Source organism: Caretta caretta, chromosome 7 (assembly GCF_965140235.1).
Source record: "Caretta caretta isolate rCarCar2 chromosome 7, rCarCar1.hap1, whole genome shotgun sequence".
Lineage (NCBI taxonomy): Eukaryota > Metazoa > Chordata > Testudines > Cheloniidae > Caretta > Caretta caretta.
In genome coordinates, this window is record NC_134212.1 from 113,620,627 (window position 1) to 113,641,213 (window position 20,587).

The 20,587-nt window shown below is 43.0% G+C and overlaps 2 long non-coding RNA genes across 2 annotated transcripts; one reads left to right on the plus strand and one right to left on the minus strand.

Annotated features, from left to right (window-relative positions):
* The first annotated feature begins 49 nt into the window (after positions 1-49).
* Positions 50-20,260, plus strand: LOC125640658 (uncharacterized). The gene is made up of 2 exons (XR_007357849.2): positions 50-293; positions 18,682-20,260. It is a non-coding gene; the product is annotated as an uncharacterized LOC125640658 (long non-coding RNA).
* On the minus strand, positions 6,869-19,971 carry LOC125640659 (uncharacterized). The gene is made up of 3 exons (XR_007357850.2): positions 19,855-19,971; positions 11,899-12,013; positions 6,869-7,490 (listed from the first exon to the last, which is right to left on the minus strand). It is a non-coding gene; the product is annotated as an uncharacterized LOC125640659 (long non-coding RNA).
* Positions 20,261-20,587: the final 327 nt, after the last annotated feature.

A 20,587-nucleotide genomic window follows, 5' to 3' on the forward strand; every position in this document is an offset into this window, starting at 1 on the left:
GCCGGGCCGGGCCGGTCGCGCGCAGGCTCGCGCGCTGGGAGATGGAGGATTCGCCGGGCCCGGCCCCGGGCGCGCGCGCTCGACAGCAGGCGCGCGCGGAGGCGGCTGGAGGGGCCTCACCCTGCAGCTCGGCTGGGCTGGGCCAGCCCCGCCTCTGCCTGCTGCGGGAGGGGCGGTGTCCGGGCAGCACCGGGGTGGGGTGATGCTGTGCCGCCCCCCCTTCCCCCCGGGGATTCCGTTCCGCCTGCGGTGCACAGGTCTCTGGGCATGGCGTGCACAGGGTTGTGCAAAGGGTGAGCCGCTTTTCAGAGACACACCTGGTCGCGGGGAGGGGGGGGGTCACAGGGGTGGCACCGTGCAGCTTTGCTGAGGGCGCCTGGGAGGGTTTCTTTTGTGCACCGGGGGGACGGGGGACGGGAGAGGGCAGACAACTGCGCCCTCCTCCTGCCGGCTCACGTCTCCACGAGTTGCTCTGCTCGTCCGTGTCGCACGCAGGTGGGGTTTTTTATGGCCCGTACTCACTTTCTTTCTTCAGAGTCCCCAAATTTACAGTTACGGCTGTTGACCCAAAATGGCCCTGTGCTACCAGCGTGCCCCTTCCTGGTGGGGGTGGGCCTATGCTGTGCCCCACAGCTCCCCTGCCCAACACCCCCTGGATCCACTATGGCCAGAGCCCCCCCAACTCCCCCCGCCATTTCCACCACAAATGCACAGTGCTGTGCACACCACCACCCCTGCCCAGCGCCCCCCCCCGCCCACAGCCCCACCACGGCTGCCCAGCACCCCACACAGAACCCCCCACTCGCTAGTTTCCCAATACACACAGATTTCTCCTCCCTCCCAGTGCCCTTCCCCGCAGCCCCACCACCGCAACTAAACAACACCCCACACAGACCCCCACTGCCCTGATACACACTATCTCCCCCACTGCCTCGCACCCCAAAACTCACAAACCTCCCCCACAACCCAGCGCCCTCCACACCCTCACAGCCCCACACACGACTCTCACTCCATCACACCCTGCCCCCTTCCCTGGCTGCACTCACCTGCTGGGAGGTCTCTGGCTCCTCGGGTCAGAGCAGCGAGGGGGGGTCTCCAGACTGTCCACGTGCTGCGCCCGCCACAAGCGCGAGCTTCATGGCTCCAATTGCCTGGGAAAAGCACCAGTGGGAGCTGCTGGAGCCGCAGAGCGGGGCTTGCAGGCACCGGTAGTGCGCAGAGAGCCCTCCGCCCCGACCCTAAGAGCCAGAGGGACCTGCTGGGGGGCAAGGTAGAGGTTACCGGCAGGTCCCTCGGGCTCCTAGGGTCTGGGGGGGCGGAGGGCTCTCTGCCTGCTGCCAGTGCCTGCAAGCCCCGCCCCCGCAGCTCTGATTGGGCAGGAGGGAGCTGGTGCAGCACCCGGAGACACCCCTCTGCCTCTGTGCCTAGGGGCTGCCTGCACTGTAGGCTCCTGCCGACAGGCAGGTGCCGGGAGCTGCCCCAGGAAGCGCTGCCAGCCCCGGGATTTTGGTGCACGCGGGGACTCATGGTGAGCGGTCCCTGATATCGGGACAAAGGGCATCCTGACCGATGTGCGGTCAGGACGTGGGACAAATGTCTTAAAATCGGGACTGTCCTATCGGGACTGTCCCGATAAAATCGGGACGTCTAGTCACCCTATTTAGAGACACTACATCATTCTGCAGCAAGGTACATGGCTTTCTGATTAATTGGTTTGGAAAACAGCTCTCCCTCTTGTCCATCACACTGTTAGTCATTGTACCTTTGTTACAGGACTTTAAATAATTGTATTCCAGTGAGTACGTATTAAGGCTATTAATCTTCCTGCTTTTTTAGAGTCCTGCAAGAAAGTACTGTATTACTAGGACAGGAATTTTCTAGATTTCTAAGCCATTCAGTTTAGTCACTGTCGGAAGTGTAGCACTCAGATCTAACTCTTCAGGCCTGATTGCTGCACACACATTACTCTGAAAAAATTCCTATGGGCTCCAATGGAATTTGTGCTCGAGCAAGGAATGCAGTATTGGGGCCCTAATTTTCTCAGAGCTATAAACCTAGCAGATATAAACAAAGTTCCACTTTTAGCAACAAATATGTGTATGGTTAGAGAGGAATGGGTATCCCGTGTGGAGCACAGAGCTTCACAGCGGCAAACTTTTACCTGGAGCCCACCCCACTTACGTCAGCAAGCAGGGTTCTGCTTGCATGGAGCTCAGTGCTGGATCAAGGCCTGTATCTATCTATCTACTTCTTCTATGGCCTGTGGTAGATTAACTGATTTGCTCAAGGATGGGAACTGAATACAGAGCTTCTGAATCCTATACCCATGGCCTAGCCACTTTCTTTCTCTCCTGTATTGCTATGAAGAGCCTCAGTCTACAGTTTCAGCTTCCATTGACTTCAGTACCACATAGGCCAGGCCACAGGTGAGTAATTTGTTTTAGTAAAATCCTGTGTGTTAGTTGTAGAATAGTTTGTTTTTTTCTAATGATCCTCTCCCTCTTAAAAGATAATGGGTGTACAGTGCTTTGAAAGTGCTAAGTAATCTTTTATAGACAGGTCTCAGGAAAAATAAACCATCTGGAGGTAAAGCAGGACTTAATTATATAAATTCTTTGCTTAGACCTACACTCTGAGCATAAAAATATTGGCTGCTACCCTAGGGTTAATTTCCTAAGGAGTGGTACATGTGGCCATCATTGCTGATGCATGAAAGTGAGGTGCCATGATCCTCTCCTAGAAGGTAAATGGAGAAATCTGGACTCATGGAAAAGGTCGATGGGAGTTTTGCCATTGATTTCAGTGGACACAGGTGTAGTAAGATGAGGCCTTGAACATAAACCCTTGTATCAGAGGCCGGTATGAGGCCTAAGGCCTGAACTTTGTTAAAATAAAGCAAAGTTAAGCTGTGAGCAAGAGGCAGGAGCTGCTCAGAGTCTGGCAACGAGAGGGCTGATGTTGCAAAAATATATATATATATATATACACACCTAAAAGGTACTGGACACTGGAGATATAAAGATGTGCCAGGATGGTACCAGAACACTCCGATACTTGCACATTCCACACAGATAACAAGGAACAGGCTGACCCATCCTAAAGACAGGGGGGAAGGGGTAAGATGGTGGATAGAGTTGTTCTGTTCGAACCAACATGTACCAGGTGAGAGGTGGCACCCTAACACATAGAGGGGTTGTACCACAATATGTCAGGAGTGATGTGTAACTTGTTTGTACCTGTGTATAAAAACGCATCCCTGGGGGGTTGGCTTTGTCTGGTCTAGGGGACAGTGGTAAATCCCACCACTGACTGAGCTGTTCCATTGTCAGGGAGCATATATATGTACTAGCAGAACTGTAGACATCTGATCTGGGGAGCTAGAGACTGTTTCATTTGGCAATAAACCTGGCTGGGTGCCTTCGTACCTTATCGGAGTCTGTGGTCATTGGGTGGTTTGCTTGAGATCTGCTGGGCCAGCTATCTGCCCAGAGCTGGGACAGCACACAGGGAGAGCACGTACGCACGCAGCCAACTGTTATCAACATTGGATAGAGCAGAGCACCACACTGGTGACGCTTGACCACAACAGGGTTTATCCCAAAGCGTGAGACATGAAACCTCTACCTACAACAGTCCTGGCATGAGAAGTCTCTTTTGCATGTGTAGTTTAGATATGTTAACCTAACCATTTGAAAATGGGATTCTAACGTTGTCCTAGCTAGAAACAGTTTGAACTGCATTCTAAAAGTCCTGTGAAAAAAGATGCCAATCTAAGGATTGAAATGTGAGCCACTTGTGCCTAGCACTATCATTAGTGGGCTGATGTTTAGATGGATCAGTGAAACAGACTGCACAGAAATGTGAACATCACCATCGGTATAAAGGTATTCATGCAAAGAACATCTTGGCTTTTCAATATTGCACCAGCAGCTAGGGACTATGAATAACCTTCCTGTACAGATTACTTGAGATGCTGCTTTTTAAGGGCTGGTTTAAATCAGAAAAGGGTTTTGAAATGATTTGGCTAATATAGGTAACTTAACACTATGGGTGGGCATAGCGTTTGCATCTGAATTCCAGCATTGCTCCAGCAAATAAGGAGGAACTTGTTTTGCTATTTTTTGTTTTTCTTTAAGGCTAGGATTTTGAAGGAGTTCAAAGGAGTTAGGCTCTCAGCTCTTACTGAAAAGCAATGGGAGCTGAGCATGTAATTATCTTAGGCCCCTTAATTCTACCTGAATGATTAAAAAACATGTTATGCATTAAGGACCTGACCTTTTAAAGACTATAGAAGGCTTGCTTTGACTTCACTGAGGATTGGATCAGGGCCCAAAACCAGGAAATATGTAAAGTTACCAAATGCTATGTGTATTACAGATAAAGGGTGGGTGGGTAAATAGATTCAGACTTCTCCTTTCATCAGGCAACGCTATTTAGAACTCAGGGAATTGGAGCTGGGAGTCAGTTACTTGAACCACTTATCTCAAGATCACAAGTTAAAATTTGTCTCATTGGTGGTATTTGAACGTCATTACCATCTGCTCAGTAACCTATTTGAAATGAAGCGTTGGTCTCGATCTGGTTTCCAGCTAACTAGGATCCAGATCACAAAACAGCACTACCCAACTGTCAACTTTGTTGGCAACTTCACTAAAGAGGCCAAGGGCTGAAATGGCACTTCCTTACAAGTGGCTGAAGTCTTGTAATTATAATAGAGCCCCGTGCAGATACAAAATTTGTATCCGCATCCGATCCTCAAACATGGTTCACATGGGCTGGATGAATGCACTATAAGGTGGGTAGAAAGCTGGCTAGATTGTCGGGCTCAACGGGTAGTGATCAATGGCTCCATGTCTAGTTGGCAGCCGGTGTCAAGTGGAGTGCCCCAGGGGTCGGTCCTGGGGCCGGTTTTGTTCAATATCTTCATAAATGATCTGGAGGATGGTGTAGATTGCACTCTCAGCAAATTTGCGGATGATACTAAACTGGGAGGAGTGGTAGATACGCTGGAGGGGAGGGATAGGATACAGAAGGACCTAGACAAATTGGAGGATTGGGCCAAAAGAAATCTGATGAGGTTCAATAAGGATAAGTGCAGGGTCCTGCACTTAGGACGGAAGAATCCAATGCACCGCTACAGACTAGGGGCTGAAAGGCTAGGCAGCAGTTCTGCGGAAAAGGACCTAGGGGTGACAGTGGATGAGAAGCTGGATATGAGTCAGCAGTGTGCCCTTGTTGCCAAGAAGGCCAATGGCATTTTGGGATGTATAAGTAGGGGCATAGCGAGCAGATCGAGGGACGTGATCGTTCCCCTCTATTCGACATTGGTGAGGCCTCATCTGGAGTACTGTGTCCAGTTTTGGGCCCCACACTTCAAGAAGGATGTGGATAAATTGGAGAGAGTCCAGCGAAGGGCAACAAAAATGATTAGGGGTCTAGAACACATGACTTATGAGGAGAGGCTGAGGGAGCTGGGATTGTTTAGCCTGCAGAAGAGAAGAATGAGGGGGGATTTGATAGCTGCTTTCAACTACCTGAAAGGGGGTTCCAAAGAGGATGGCTCTAGACTGTTCTCAATGGTAGCAGATGACAGAACGAGGAGTAATGGTCTCAAGTTGCAGTGGGGGAGGTTTAGATTGGATATTAGGAAAAACTTTTTCACTATGAGGGTGGTGAAACACTGGAATGCGTTACCTAGGGAGGTGGTAGAATCTCCTTCCTTAGAGGTTTTTAAGGTCAGGCTTGACAAAGCCCTGGCTGGGATGATTTAACTGGGAATTGGTCCTGCTTTGAGCAGGGGGTTGGACTAGATGACCTTCAGGGGTCCCTTCCAACCCTGATATTCTATGATTCTATGATATGAAGTGGATATCCACAGATTTGCAGGGCTCTAGTTATAAAGGTGGCCCAGATCCTCACGTGAAGGCAGTGGAGTTACACTGACATTCATTCGCTTTGGATCTGGCTCAGTTATGTTTTCCTAGTGATGGTTAATTTGGTTCCATTACTCGATTTTTTGAACTACTGAAGGAGTGCCCTTTTCAGAGAAGAAAAAATTGTTATTGATTAGCTAATGTGGTGGTATTTATAACCCATGGCTTTCACCAGGATGCCCACAGAACAGAATAGAGAGTGACATTTCCTTCTGCAAGTGATGCTGGTTACTGCTCTGCTTGCTGTGGGAAAGTGGCCTTTTCTTTAAAAAAAAAAAAAAAAAAAAATTTAAGAAATGACACTGGACTTCAGTGTCTTATAGGAGACACAATAATGGAAATCTGTGACCATGTATCAACTTTCTGTGACTCATTTTATGGTTCCAACTTTGTTTTCCATGTCCACATACAATGAATAATTGCAGGGAGATAAATTATTTATGCTCTTTCTGCAAAAAATACAAGCAAGGATCCAGATGTGTGAAAATGTAGACTCCAGTTCTGCAAATCATTCTGCATGGATGCACCCTTGTGTCTGTATCTGGGTGCAACAGCTTGCAGGATTGGGGCCTTAATCATTACCTAGAGGCACCATGCCACAGTGCGTCACAGCTGAGGATGACAGATTCAGGACAGACTGCTGAGAAATAGGGTAGACGCACCCCAAATTGGTGGTTACTCTGTCATTAGACTATACCAAGACAATAACAAAATGAACTTCTATACCACCACACTGATTAACAAGGAGTTAACAAAAATGCAGTCTCCTTAGGCATTCCAGTCCTTAGCTCACCATCCAGACACTAGACTTTATGAGTGGTAACTGAAAAATCAATTTACTCAGTTATAAGGTCCTTCCAATCCCAAGGGACAGCCACTTGGCCAGGTTACTATATAACTCAGCTCTTACCCAATAATCATGCTGATGCTAATCCTTTAACTAAAAACTAAAGGTTTAATAATAAAAGAAAAGAAGAGTCATAAATGGTTAATAGATCATATATATAACACACAAAAGTGATTGCAAAGTCCTTATATCAAGTTGGAAGCAGTGATGGAATAAACTGCTAGCTTGTAAAAGTCTCTCTGGAGTTACCCAAACAGATTGGGTCTCATCAGCCCTTATTCAAAGCTTCCTTGTTAGAAATCCAGTCCAGAGAAATGAAGCAGGAAATTAAAGACAAAATAGAGATGTCTCAGGTGCCATGTGCATGGAACTTTACTGTCTCAAACGAAGCCCACAGCCCAGGTGCATGGAAAATTACTGGCCCAAGATGGAGTCCAGGGTCACATGAGCATATCACATATCCTTACATGGCTTGATGGCACACAGAGGCAACCACTGCCCATATTCTTTCTGAGGTGTCCACAGGAAGACTTACTGGACAGGATGAATATCTTCGATGGCCCATTGTGAGTTGAGTGTCCTTAGTGGGTCATCAACACATAGCTGTCTGTAAATTCTGCCTGCAGGGTGCCACACAGGAATACTTCACGTGTAAGATACAAGTGCATAGCCAATATTCGTAACTTCAGATACAAAGAGGATACTTGCACCTAAACAGGATTATCATACTTAGCAAATCATAACTTTTCTGTTGACACCTTACATGACATACTTTGAACAAGATTTGTTGCAATTGTATAACAGTGGTAATATCAATAGTCATATTCAATCAGACAGCATCACACCTAGTAAGTAAGTTCTTGAATATAGTGTGGGAGGAAGAATAACTTTTTTCTTGTAATCCAAGCAGCTAAAACATTGAAAGAAGTGATAAACACTGCTGTTTGCTGGTTCATTTTGGTTCAGATTCAGCCAGGTACTGAAGCATGTGCTTAATTTTAAGCACCCGAGTAGTCCTATTGATGTTAATAGCACTACCCACTGTACGCACGTGCTTAAGTACCTTGCTGCATTGGGGCATTTCTGAAAAAAATATAAATCATCATTGCAAATAAACTTTCTATTTAACTCTATTTGTACCAATATTAGGTTTTAGTACTTTTGGGTAATTATCCTCCATAGAAAAAATGATTTTTAAATCCAAAATATTTCATGAATAGATTTTTGTTTTGTTTCAGAGGAAAAGAAATGGAGATATTTAACACTAATTTAAAGTTTAGAAATTAAATCTAAATTGTTGTAATTTTACTTGTTTATAAAAATACTTGTTTTTTCTAATTCTAGAAAAAATGTTTGTGTAACTATGAGAGACAAATTTTGCTCTGGATTACTGGCACGGATTCTGCTTTCATTAGTCTGAAATAAATATAGGGTAGCTCCACTGACATGAACAGAATTACTTATAATTTATAGTGGTATAGCAGTTGAGAGAAGAATTTCACCCACTGGCTTCAGTGGAATTAATCTGTATCTATGCCAGTTGAAACAAGAGCAGGATTTGACTCTGTAAAATTGGAGCTATGTTTTTTAAATTAATTAATTCTTTTCTTTTAAAGCAAATTTCTGGGTGAGTCAGCCAACGAGTGAGAGAACAGACTAGCTAGATTTCTTGGCTAATGATAAAATCACAAGGCTATAGTTTAACAGCTTTCGTTAAAGGGTTTTCTAAACATATTAAATGTTAGTAAATCGGGCAAGATATATAATTAATACTGAGTGGGATGTGGTTATTAATCTGATATAATCTTGAGTCTGTAATGTCAAGAGACCAGGCAGTTTCTGGAAGCAGAAGAATCAGATATGCCTGGGGGGAAAAATCTAAATGAAATACATTTTTCAGCCCTTTGATTTTGTTCCTAACAAAGGTGACAGTGAAAGTCTGAGCCCTTGTTTAAATTTGCAAGGTTTATTATTACAATTGCTTTCGAAGAATTCTAACTCTTCAAGAAGCTGGATTCCATTTAGGAATGAGGAAGAGAGGAATGAGGCATTATTTTTAGCCAGTTGAGGCCCTGCCTGCCGCTCTGTGGACTTATAGATTTACAGAGTTTAAGGTCAGAAACGACCATTAGATCATATAGTCTGATATCCTGTATAAGACGGGCTATTACATTTCACCCAGTTACCCTTGTATTGAGCCCTTATTTTGACTAGAGCATAACTTACGTTTTGCTAAACCATATCTGCAAGAAAGGCAACTAATCTTGGTGTGAAGACCTCAAGAGATACAGAATCCACCACTTACCTTGGTAGTTCGTTCCAGAGGTTAATCACCCTCACTGTCAAGTTTCAGAGTAACAGCCGTGTTAGTCTGTATTCGCAAAAAGAAAAGGAGGACTTGTGGCACCTTAGAGACTAGCCAATTTATTTGAGCATAAGCTTTCGTGAGCTACAGCTCACGAAAGCTTATGCTCAAATAAATTGGCTAGTCTCTAAGATGCCACAAGTACTCCTTTCCTCACTGTTAAATAATTTGTATGGAATTTCTAATTTGAATATACCTGGCTTCAGGTTCCAGCCATTGGTTCTTATTAAGCTTTTCTCTGGTACATTAGAGCCCTTTAGTTCCTAGTTTTTTCTCTCCATGAAGGTACTTATACACTGTCATCTGATTTGTGATGTGATTTGCAACCTGTAGTATGAGCTGTATCTGTAGTGATAGACTCAAAGAACTCAATCTATTTAGCTTAACAAAGAGAAGGTAAAGGGTGACTTGACCACAGTCTATAAAGTACCTACACAGGGAACAAATATTTGATAATGGGCTCTTCAATCTAACAGAGAAAAGTATAACATGATCCAGCGGCTGGAAGCTGAAGCTAGACACAATTCAGACTGGATATAAGGAATAAATTAACAAGGAGGATAATTAACCACTGGAACAATTCACCAAAAATTTGTGGTGGATTCTCCATCACTGGCCATTTTTAAATAAAGTTTGAATGTTTTTCTAAAAGATAAGCTCGAGGAATTATTTTGGGGGAGTTCTGTGGCCTGTATTGTACAGGAGGTCAGACTAGATGATCACAGTGGTCCCTTCTGGTCTTCAAATCTATGGAGCTATAATTTACTAGCTCTGTCAAAGCAAAGGTCCTGCTTGCTCCCATGGAGTCAATAGAAAAAACCCTCTGAAATTCTTCTTTCTAGAACTTCATTCCCGAGGTGGTCACATTTCAGTGATGAGATTCCTCTACAGAAAGAGCACTGGAGACGTGTGAAGATTCTGGATTTTGGTTTCCATGGGAATCTGTCCAATAGTTTTAGACCTTTGGGATCTATGAATGAAAAGTGCTATATAAATGATTATTAATAATTATAGAAATTTAAAAGAAATGCCTATAGGCGACAGTCCTTTTCTGCACTATTATGGAGAAGATTAATTGCAAGAGATCACATTAGGATTAGAGTCTGAAGAAGAAGTTATTATATTAACAGAAGTATTTTAAATCTGCCCGTCAATACCGATATCTGTTTGTCTCACAAAATCACAATGACCCTGTGTATGATTGGGCCTAATGTACCTGGCCTGTAGGCCCCAGCCTGTCTATGAACTGCTATGATACCTGTTATGACACTGGATTTTCATAGGTGGCACTAATTTGCAAACAGTTCTCCAAACGTCTAGTGCAAAGCATTGATGTTCCATGCTACCTCACTCAATTCTTTAGCTGCAAGGAGTTGTGTGGGTTTTTTTTTAAAGAGGTTTAAAAAAAATAAATCCCCTGAACACTGACTTGCAGAGACATAATTCTGGGGAGAAATCTCCACAAGGATCCTGTTGCCCTGTAGTGTAGATGCAGCCTACACCAACAGAAGGGATTTACTGTCAGTATAGGAACACTACCTCCCCACATGAAGTTAGCTATGTTGACAGAAGCCCTCTGTCAACATAACCCCCAGTGTAGATGCATCTATTTCTGCATAGCTAAATCAATTCGGGTTATGGGTTTTGTCATACTTCTGATCATCACAGCTATGCCAGTATAACTTTTTGGTGTAGACAGGCCTCGCTCTCTCATTTACACACGTTGCCAATGAATGTTAAACACCCTCCAGGTGGGACAAGTACTCTTGTCATCCATTAAATCAAAGACCTTCTCCTTCCACATGATGTGACCCAAATATGAACCTACTGTTGATCAGTTCTGCTGTTTCTTGGCTACAAGCAAGTAAGTTCATGGAGGATAGGTCCATCAATAGCTATTAGCCAGGATGGGCAAGGATGGTGTCCCTAGCCTCTGTTTGCCAGAAGCTGGGAATGGGCGACGGGATGGATCACTTGATGATTACCTGTTCTATTCATTCCCTCTGGGTCACTGTCGGAAGACAGGATACTGGGCTAGATGGACCTTTGGTCTGACCCAGTATGGCCGTTATATTCTGATTAACCTTTCCTTCCAGATTCTTATATATTTCTGTGTATCTTTTTTTCAGTTGTATTACTCAGCTGTAAGATATGTTTTCTTTACTTTTCTCCCTTCAGAATTTTAGATGCTTTGTATGGGGAAAAGATAATACAAAAATAAGTTTGTTCAAAAAACATTTTTTTCTGACTGACAGCACTATGATATCCAACTGGAATCTGAAAGCCAGTCTGAGTTCTTCCTTTCTTAAAACTGATTCATTTCAGTTTTAAGACCACATTTGCTTCTGTTAGGGGACAAAGAGCTACTTTCAGTGACATCATGATTCATGTGATCCATCAAAGAAAGGGGCATGACAACCTGCTATTTTCAATATAAAAAAAAAGTTCATTTTTAAAATAAAATGTTGATACGGGGCTTACCATAAAGCAGCAGCAAAGTTCTGATGCCTTGCTCAAGGCACCCAGGACTGTGAGCCACTGTGTTACCCCCGTCCCTCAGCAAGGGAGAGCTTTGCTGCTGGTAAGCTTTCGCTCAGCTCCCTGACACACCAGCCTGTCTGTCTTGCCAGCAAACTCTTCAAGACTCTGCCAGTCTAAACCTTGCCGTGCAGGAAACAATCAGTGAGCTCCCATTCTCAAATTCCCCAGAGATGTCTCCTTGCCGTGTCCAGTCCCTCTCGCTGGATACTCACAGAAAGTATTAGGTTTGTTGTCTCCACAGAAAGTCTCCACAGAAGTCTCCAGTTCGTTGTCTCCACCAGGCTGTTAGATTAGCTGAAGACTCATATCTTGCTTTAATACACAGCCCTGGGATAGTTTTGTAATAGAACAAGAATAAGTTTATTCACAAAGAACAAATTTCAGTGATGCTAAGGATGAGAAAAGAAAAGAGGCAGATATAGTTAGAAACAAACACCACATGCTTTCTAGTGACAAACCTAATTTTAGCAAGTTACAATCTTTGCTTAAATAGTTTTCTTACTCACATCGAGTTACCAGCATCTCCAGGCTGGGGGACTCAAGGTTCACAGAATCAGAGGACGCTATCCCCTTTGTTCCCTGTGTGATGGATAACTAAAATGCTTTTTTGCTCCCCTTACAGTACCCAAAGTCCATTGTCTCTGCCTCAGGAACCAGGAAAGATTCCTGGGGTGTAGACTCTGTCTTACGGTGGGCTCACTAAGCTGCTTCTTGGCACCTTGATAGTTTTGTTTACCATATATGTAAATGTACTTTCACTCTCTTCTGCCAGTAATCAAGCTGTCCAGACAGGTAGATACACATTCCTTTGCCTGGGGCAGGCTGTGTGTAGGCACTGCCTTCCAAACAGATTTTAAGACGGTATTTCCAGGACACATCCATCTCTCTTTATACACAACCCAGACATAAATCATGCAATGATTTTCAGGACCAGCATGTCACCACTTTACATATGATACCTTTCATGACACCTTTTAAATACATATGACAACAGTGCATGTTGGGGGTAATGAGTGTATCAGGTCTGACTATGAATTACAGTACGGTGTTGTGGGGCTCCCTGACTCACAAAAGGCAAAAGCTTTTTTTTAAATCTCTGAATACTACTTCAAGGTGAACTGCATATTATGCAACTTCAGGGCTTGATCCCGTCAATGACTGTGTGCTGAAGTCAATGGGGGATAGAGGGTGCTCATTAGTTGGCAATATTGGGACCTAATTGCTGACAATGATTAAAGATGCATTTTGTACCCTACTAAAAAGAATAGAACTATAATATTCTACAGCAGTCGTCCCAAATACTATAGTAATATTATGATAAGCTGCAATGCTTTGGACTGCTACTGTCAGGGTTCCCTCCCCACTCTGAACTCTAGGGTACAGATGTGGGGACCCGCATGAAAGACCCCCTAAGCTTATTTCTGCCATCTTAGGTTAAAAACTTCCCCAAGGCCCAAATCCTTCCTTGTCCTTGGATGGGTACTGCTGCCACCACCAAGTGAATTAGACAAAGATTCAGGAAAAGGACCACTTGGAGTTCCTGTTCTCTAAAATATCCCCACAAACCCCTTCACCCCTTTTCCTGGGGAGGCTTGAGAATAATATACCAACCAAATAGGTAAACCAGATTCTCTAAACAGAACTTTATTATAGAGAAAAAAAAGTATAAGAAGCACCTCTGTAAAATCAGGATGGAAGGTAACTACAGGGTAGTCAGATTCAAAACACAGAGGATTCCCCTCTAGGCAAAACTTTAAAGTTACAAAAAACAGGGATAAACCTCCCTCTTAGCACAGGGAAAATTCACAAGCTAAAAACAAAAGATAATCTAACGCACCTTGCCTTATTTACTTACTCTTTTTGCAATACTGAGATTCATTTTAGGAGGAGTTTTCTGACCTGATGTTTCTCTGCTTCCCCAGAGAACACACAAAACAAAGAGCACAAAGCCCGCCTCTCCCCAGATTTGAAAGTATCTTCTTTCCCCACTGGTCCTTTTGGTCAGGTGCCAACTAGGTTATTTGAGCTTCTTAATCCCTTACAGGTAAGGAGGACTTCTAGACTACCCTTAGCTGTATGGTTATGACAGCTACTGAATAACAGTGTCAAAATTTACTCTAAGGCATTGAATGGAACATACTGGGAAACTGATATTTTGGTGAATGAGAAACTACATAAGGTGACTAGAGATGTACAAAAGGAGATCTGCATGTGTCATAAATATAAAGGGAAGGGTAAACCCCTTTAAAATCTCTCCTGACCAGAGGAAAACTCCTCTCACCTGTAAAGGGTTAAGAAGCTAAAGGTAATCTCACTGGCACCTGACCAAAATGACCAATGAGGAGACAAGATACTTTCAAAAGCTGGAAGGAGGGAGAGAAACAAAGGGTCTCTGTCTGTCTATATGCTGCTTTTGTCGGGGATAGAACAGGAATGGAGTCTTAGAACTTTTAGTAAGTAATCTAGCTAGGTATGCGTTAGATTATGATTTCTTTAAATGGCTGAGAAAAGAATTGTGCTGAATAGAATAACTATTTCTGTCTGTGTATCTTTTTTTGTAACTTAAGGTTTTGCCTAGAGGGATTCTCTGTGTTTTGAATCTAATTACCCTGTACGGTATCTACCATCCTGATTTTACAGAGGGGATTTCTTTACTTCTATTTACTCCTATTTCTATTAAGTCTTCTTGTAAGAAAACTGAATGCTTTTTCATTGTTCTCAGATCCAAGGGTTTGGGTCTGTGGTCACCTATGCAAATTGGTGAGGCTTTTTACCAAACCTTGTCCAGGAAGTGGGGTGCAAGGTTTTGGTAAGTATTTGGGGGGAAAGACGTTTCCAAACAGTGCTTCCCCAGTAACCAGTATTTGTTTGGTGGTGGTAGCGGCCAATCCAAGGACAAAGGGTGGAATATTTTGTACCTTGGGGAAGTTTTGACCTAAGCTGGTAAAGATAAGCTTAGGAGGTTTTCATGCAGGTCCCCACATCTGTACCCTAGCATTCAGAGTGGGGGAGGAACCTTGACAGCATGTGTTACCGAGTACGGCCGATGGCTTTGCTGATACCCTTCTGCTTCTAATCCTTGTGTTCAGAGGAAGGTCATTAAGTTCCACTGCTTTTGAAGTACATTTATTACTGCTAAATCTAGTGCAGTCTATTTAGTCTTGATGCTCCTTAGTGAAACATTAATGAGACACTCATGCAGAGCCATAGAATTTGTCTGATTACCCCATTCATTTTTAATAAGCTTGCTACATTTCTGAGCAACAACAGAAATTGGATAATGCTACACTTTGCTGCTGGAGTGCCCCTAAATTCAGCTCTAAATTATTAACTACAATGGCTGAAGGCAAGAGAGCTGTCTTAGCCTTAAATTTATTTGAATCTTATACTGTATAATTGGTGCCCAGTTGTTGCTATTCCCCACCCTATTTCAAAAACACTCATTTTCAGTTGAGGCTGAAAACTTCCAGCTTTAATCTATTGCAGAAACAAACAAAAACAAAATGTAACTTAACTGAACTTCAGAGACATACAAAATTTGAGCCTAACATCCCAGCAGAACTACTTTGCAGAAAATAATCATTGTGTTTTCTGGTTAAGGGTCCACTTCTTATAGCTATCAGTTAAACAAGAATAATTGATAACATTAAGCAGGTGTGCCCTCATATGCCTAGATCTTTGTTTTCCTACTGTACTTTAAATGTCCCTTTTTGTATGGGTTTCATCCAGAAACTCCATTCATGTAACATTTTTGAACATGCTTAAAGTAGATAGAGGCCTGAAGCAGAATCCAAAATCCCATATCTTAAATTTCCAAATCCAATCTCATCAAAACCAGAAGGAGCCTGCCATATCTTCAGATCCATGACCAGAAGAGGCCTATCAAATCTGCATATCTAAACCCAAAGAGGGACCTTTTTTCAGGATCCAGGTGAGATTTTACCAAGAAGGCAGAAATCTCATGAGAACAGCCGATGTAAATCAGAGTTCCATCAGCTGTATCTTATTGAGATTTCCATCTTTGGAGGCAGAAGTCTCATAAAAACAGATGGTGAGATTCTGATGCTGATGAGCTCAAACCTGAGCTGCATCTCATAACTAAACCCTACTTTAAATCTAATTCACTCTATTACCAAACACTCACTCTGAGGTCCATTTCTAATCTAAATGTTATGCTAGATTGATTTGAAGTCTGACAGATAAACGAGAAAACTTAATGAGAAGTGCTATGTAACCTTGAATAAAATGTTACCTCCTTTCAAAGGGAAAAGAAACATGAAAGATAAAGTAGATTGTGTTAACTGCACATTACCAACAGGAAGGCATCCACCTATGCTTTACTTCCACCACAGGCACTCGGTGGTGGAATGGCCAGGTTTCTTACCCTGAAATGAGATTTCTTGACCCAGAAAAAGTGACAAAACACAAGCTATACTTGCCTCCTTGAACAGCAAAAGAGAAAGGCTTGACCAAACAATCCAGGCTGGTGTAACGGGCCAAATGGAGAAAATGATAAAATGCTTGAAAGACGTCCCAAGAATCTTCATTAAATATTTGGAAACATTTTGTGATTGTTGGTTCCCAGGTGTTTTGCACAGGGATTAATTATTACAATGATTGTTTATTAATAAACAAAGCAGTGTTTGAAAAAGTCTGAAGCATTTTATCATTTCTCAAGTGTTCCATCACTGGAACCCTCACAAAGACAACCTGGATACTCTGAAAACAACCTAGATAATGAAACACTTTGGGGGGGGGGGGCAACAAAATCTGAATTTCCTAGACTTGAGCCAACTAGCAGATGGCAGGAACTAAATGTCCTGGGAAAAAAAATCCATCATGGATATGGCTGCCATGGCATCAGTCTGACACCCTGCCAAACTTAGAGTCCAGATGAATGAGTTACAAAAGCTTATAGTCATTCTAGTTCATGGGATTGGGAAAAAAAACGGGGATAATTCATATTACTGCAAATGACAATGGCTCTGACAACTAAAGTGGGAACCCCAAGTTGCCTGCACACCACACACAACAGTAACAAGGGATTGGGGTGGGGTGGGGGGGAGGGAAATCTATGATTTGATCATAAAATTTGATTGTTTTTTTCATCCCTCTGCTTTGGGGTGAATTTCATCCACTGTGACTACTAATACGATACAGACACTTACTGTGATTTAGCCTCTGTCAAGTTTTTGCTGTTGTTCACACATTAAACTTGCATGCTGTAAGTGTTATCAGAGGGAGGAAAGATCTTGTGCTTAAGGTTTGGGATTAGGACCCAGGAGAACTGGGGCACACTTCTTGACTCTGTTACAAATTTCCTATCTGACCTCCCTCAGACAAGTCATTTCCTCTCTCTCTCTCTGCCCCAGTACACCACCTGTGAATACTTCTCTCCTCCTACCCTTTGTCTGTCTTGTCTATTTATAGCATAAGCTCTTTGAAGGTAATGATGTCATCTTACTATGTGTTTGTTCAGTGCCTAGGACAACGTCTCCATTTCAGCTGGAGCCTCTTGGCACTATTGTAATACAAATATGTATTAATATAATTTTAAAAATTTCTGTCTGAGACAGTCCATAAAATGGTGCCTTAGGTGTCCCATGATTTTTTTAAAGGCTATATTTGCCACTTAAACAAGTAATTTAAGCCTCCCCCCTCCATTTGTTTTCATACAGTTTAACAGCTCAGACAACTGTGTCTTTATTTTTCAGAAGTATTGGGTGCATTTAGTTAATTCAGGGTCAAATTAAAAATTTAATTTTTTGTACTGAAGAACTTTGCTTTTGAATGAAGTTTAAAAGATTCTTGGTTGAATTCCTCACTGAAAACTATATGACAAAGTATAATACCAAGCATTTTCCCCTATTAACTTTTGCACCATGCAGCCAGCACAAAGAAAGAATCACTCTGCTGCCTGAGGCTGCTTGAGTATCTTTGAACCAAAGTAATGGCTCCTGGGCCATCGGCTCTTTGTGGCTGGAATAGAGGGTATGGCTGGGTTGCCAAGGCCCGGGCCCTTTCGGACAGTTGGTGGACAGTGTAATTTAGAGCAGTGTTCAGGCATTTGGAGCCCGCACGTCACACGTTAGCAGCAATCCTGTAAGGTTGGCCCTGTCCCCAGAACTCTTGCTGTTTAAGGGATGGGCAGAGAGGAGTTGGCCTCTCCATCCCCTCAAAGCCCTGACGGGATGAAGAACTGGCAGGAAATCCCATCTCAGCTTCCTGCTGCCAGCTCTTTTCCCACTGAAGCATGAAGATGGCATTTGAGAAGAGACTGCGTGTGCAGTCAGAGCTGGGAGGCAGGCCCACGGACTAGCCTGGATAAATGGCCATTAGCAACTTGCACCGCAAAGTGAAGGAAGTGCCCTGATCCGTGACACTGAGGCTGGATGGGCAGTTGGAACTGTTTGTTTGCTGGTGGGGTAGGAGTCCTGTTGTGAAACACTGAGTTTTTTATAGTGGCATTAACTATTCCTTGCATCGACACAGTGATTCTGTGGATAAAGGTGTTGGGATAGAGCTGTGTGTTGGAGTGATTTCTAGATTAATTCCTATCTCCCCCAAGGCCACAAAGCAAGGAGTGGGAGTTTGGAACAAAATCCCAGAGAGGGAAGCCTCTATCCCAGACTTTTTTAATGCATAGTTTGTCCAGGCTCGGGGTGGAGAGAGGAGACATAAAGCCACCTTCCCAGAGTTGTGCTGTGTGCTCCTCAGCTGAGGATCTGAGCCTCACCCTGTACTCGTTACCCTGCCCAGAAGTGCATTGAGTGGTAAATGAAAGACACTAATTCGGATGTTGACTCTTGGGAGCAAGCGCATACAGTAAATAATAGTCACCAGTTAAATCAGCCAAGTATTATGTGTGTTCTTAATGGATGGCCAAAAAAATTATGCCATAATGCTGAATTATAACCTTTGTTCCCACCCCACTCCCACTCTGTCCTTTTAAAATTAAATCTTCTGGGAGATCTCCTCTATTTTTCTGCTTTCAGATAAAGCTTCCCTCAATATCTCTGAAGCACAGCTGAAATCCGCCTGCAGAGAACATTGGGTGGAAGATGCCTGGAGGTATATACAGCACAAAGACACAGGAACTTTATCTTCTTCTCTAGCTGCTCTGAACTGATTGCTGGGATTTATGCTCTCTCTTTAAAGGACTCCTTGGAGCTACCTAGTTGCAGATCAGATAAAATATATACCATTCCCTGACCAGGGGCCTGCCAATTTAGACTTATCCTTTAATCTGGGCACATCTAGTCTTACAGAGGTCTGATTTAAAGGAGAATTTTTGTAAGACAGATCATTATTCATCAGTTTTCCAAAGCTTGTGTGATTCTAATTCTGCAGCTCCGGCTAGTCTGGAAGTTTTTTGGAGGAGAGGGGAGAGGAGAAATAACATGTTCTCAGGGCCAGCATAATGGCTATGCAGCACCTAAGACCTAGTTACATCCACCAAATGCTACACAGACATTGAGCTGGTTTTCTGAACAGGGGCAAATTTCACCCTTATAACAAAAACAAGATGGGCCATACTCTTTCTCCATTGGCAATGAAGTCAGGATTGAAGTCAGTGGAGTCACACCAGGGATAAATGTGATCAAACCAGATTGACTCCCCAGCAATGAAGTCAGTGGGAATTTTCTTGGTGTAAGCACTGCTCTTCATCTATATTTCCACTTATGTAGACCCAAAGTGAGATTTTTCCCTTTGAAAAAAAATCATCCCTATATAAAATACAAAGGAATTCACACTTGTTCAGTGCAAGTCTGTCTTATACGTTGCAGCACAAGAGAAAAAAGGGTATTTTTAAAAAAAAAATTCAACAGTTTAGAAGAAAATATACTGGAGATGCAATAGTTTGGGAAGTATCTACATTGACGTCAATAAGAAATTTTCTTCCGTAAACTCTGCAGGATTGGGTAGGTAAAGAGAGAGAGAGGTTTTCCCCTTCAAATAAATTGCTTGATTTCTGCAGTATAGTTCCTGGGACAGGATAGGGCGTTTACCACAAATATCTTATCATTGTGGGATTTTAGAAGTAAAGTGATAAACAAATCAATTCCCTACATCAGAGTCTGACATTCAGCCATCTAACAGACAAGCCTTCATTTACTACAGTCAATATGTGTATTAATTTTTCACCCCCCCACTGAAATATTGCTTACCTCCAAAGTTAGATAAAAGTCCATTCAACTTGAGCACCAGATTTCTCCAGACTGCTGAAGTTTGACCATATTTGCACTCTGGGTTTCTGTTTCTGTCACCCTCTTCTGTCATCCAACCAACAGGTCTGTATCTTAGCTGGTGGGCTTCATGCAGGCCTTCCATGAAGCTAGGAGTTCAGACCATGAGTCAAGAAGATAGGGTGTTTTAAGACTGTAAGAATGCAGAGAAACTGACGTTCTTTGGCCACCTAAAAGAGTAGAAATATTTGTCCTAAACATGGGCCTGGGCCATAAAGTCCAGGATATAAACTTCCTCCAAGTTCAGGCCTACCCCAGGTTTTTTGTGTTCTGCTATTGTATGTGGCGCTTCAGCTTTATTGCAATTTTAATTAAATATTCCAGTCAATCTAATTGCATTTAATGAAATATATAAAACAGATGAATACCTGCAATAATAGACTGACAAAAAAACCCCAAAACAAACATTTTTGCTATCTTCTCCCCAGACACACCAATACAGAATCTAACACTCACAAAGGAGTTTAGAGCTATGCTTGATTATAAATCTTGAATATATATGTACACAGGTGGACTGCCCCAGAAAGGAAGAAAGAGGAATTCCTCTAACAGCCCTTTATGGTATCTTCTATTACACACTGCTTGGTTGACTTTGTAACGTCCTCTTTAGAGACATTATTCTCTATAATCAGAGGAAGAATTTAGCAAGGGGCAA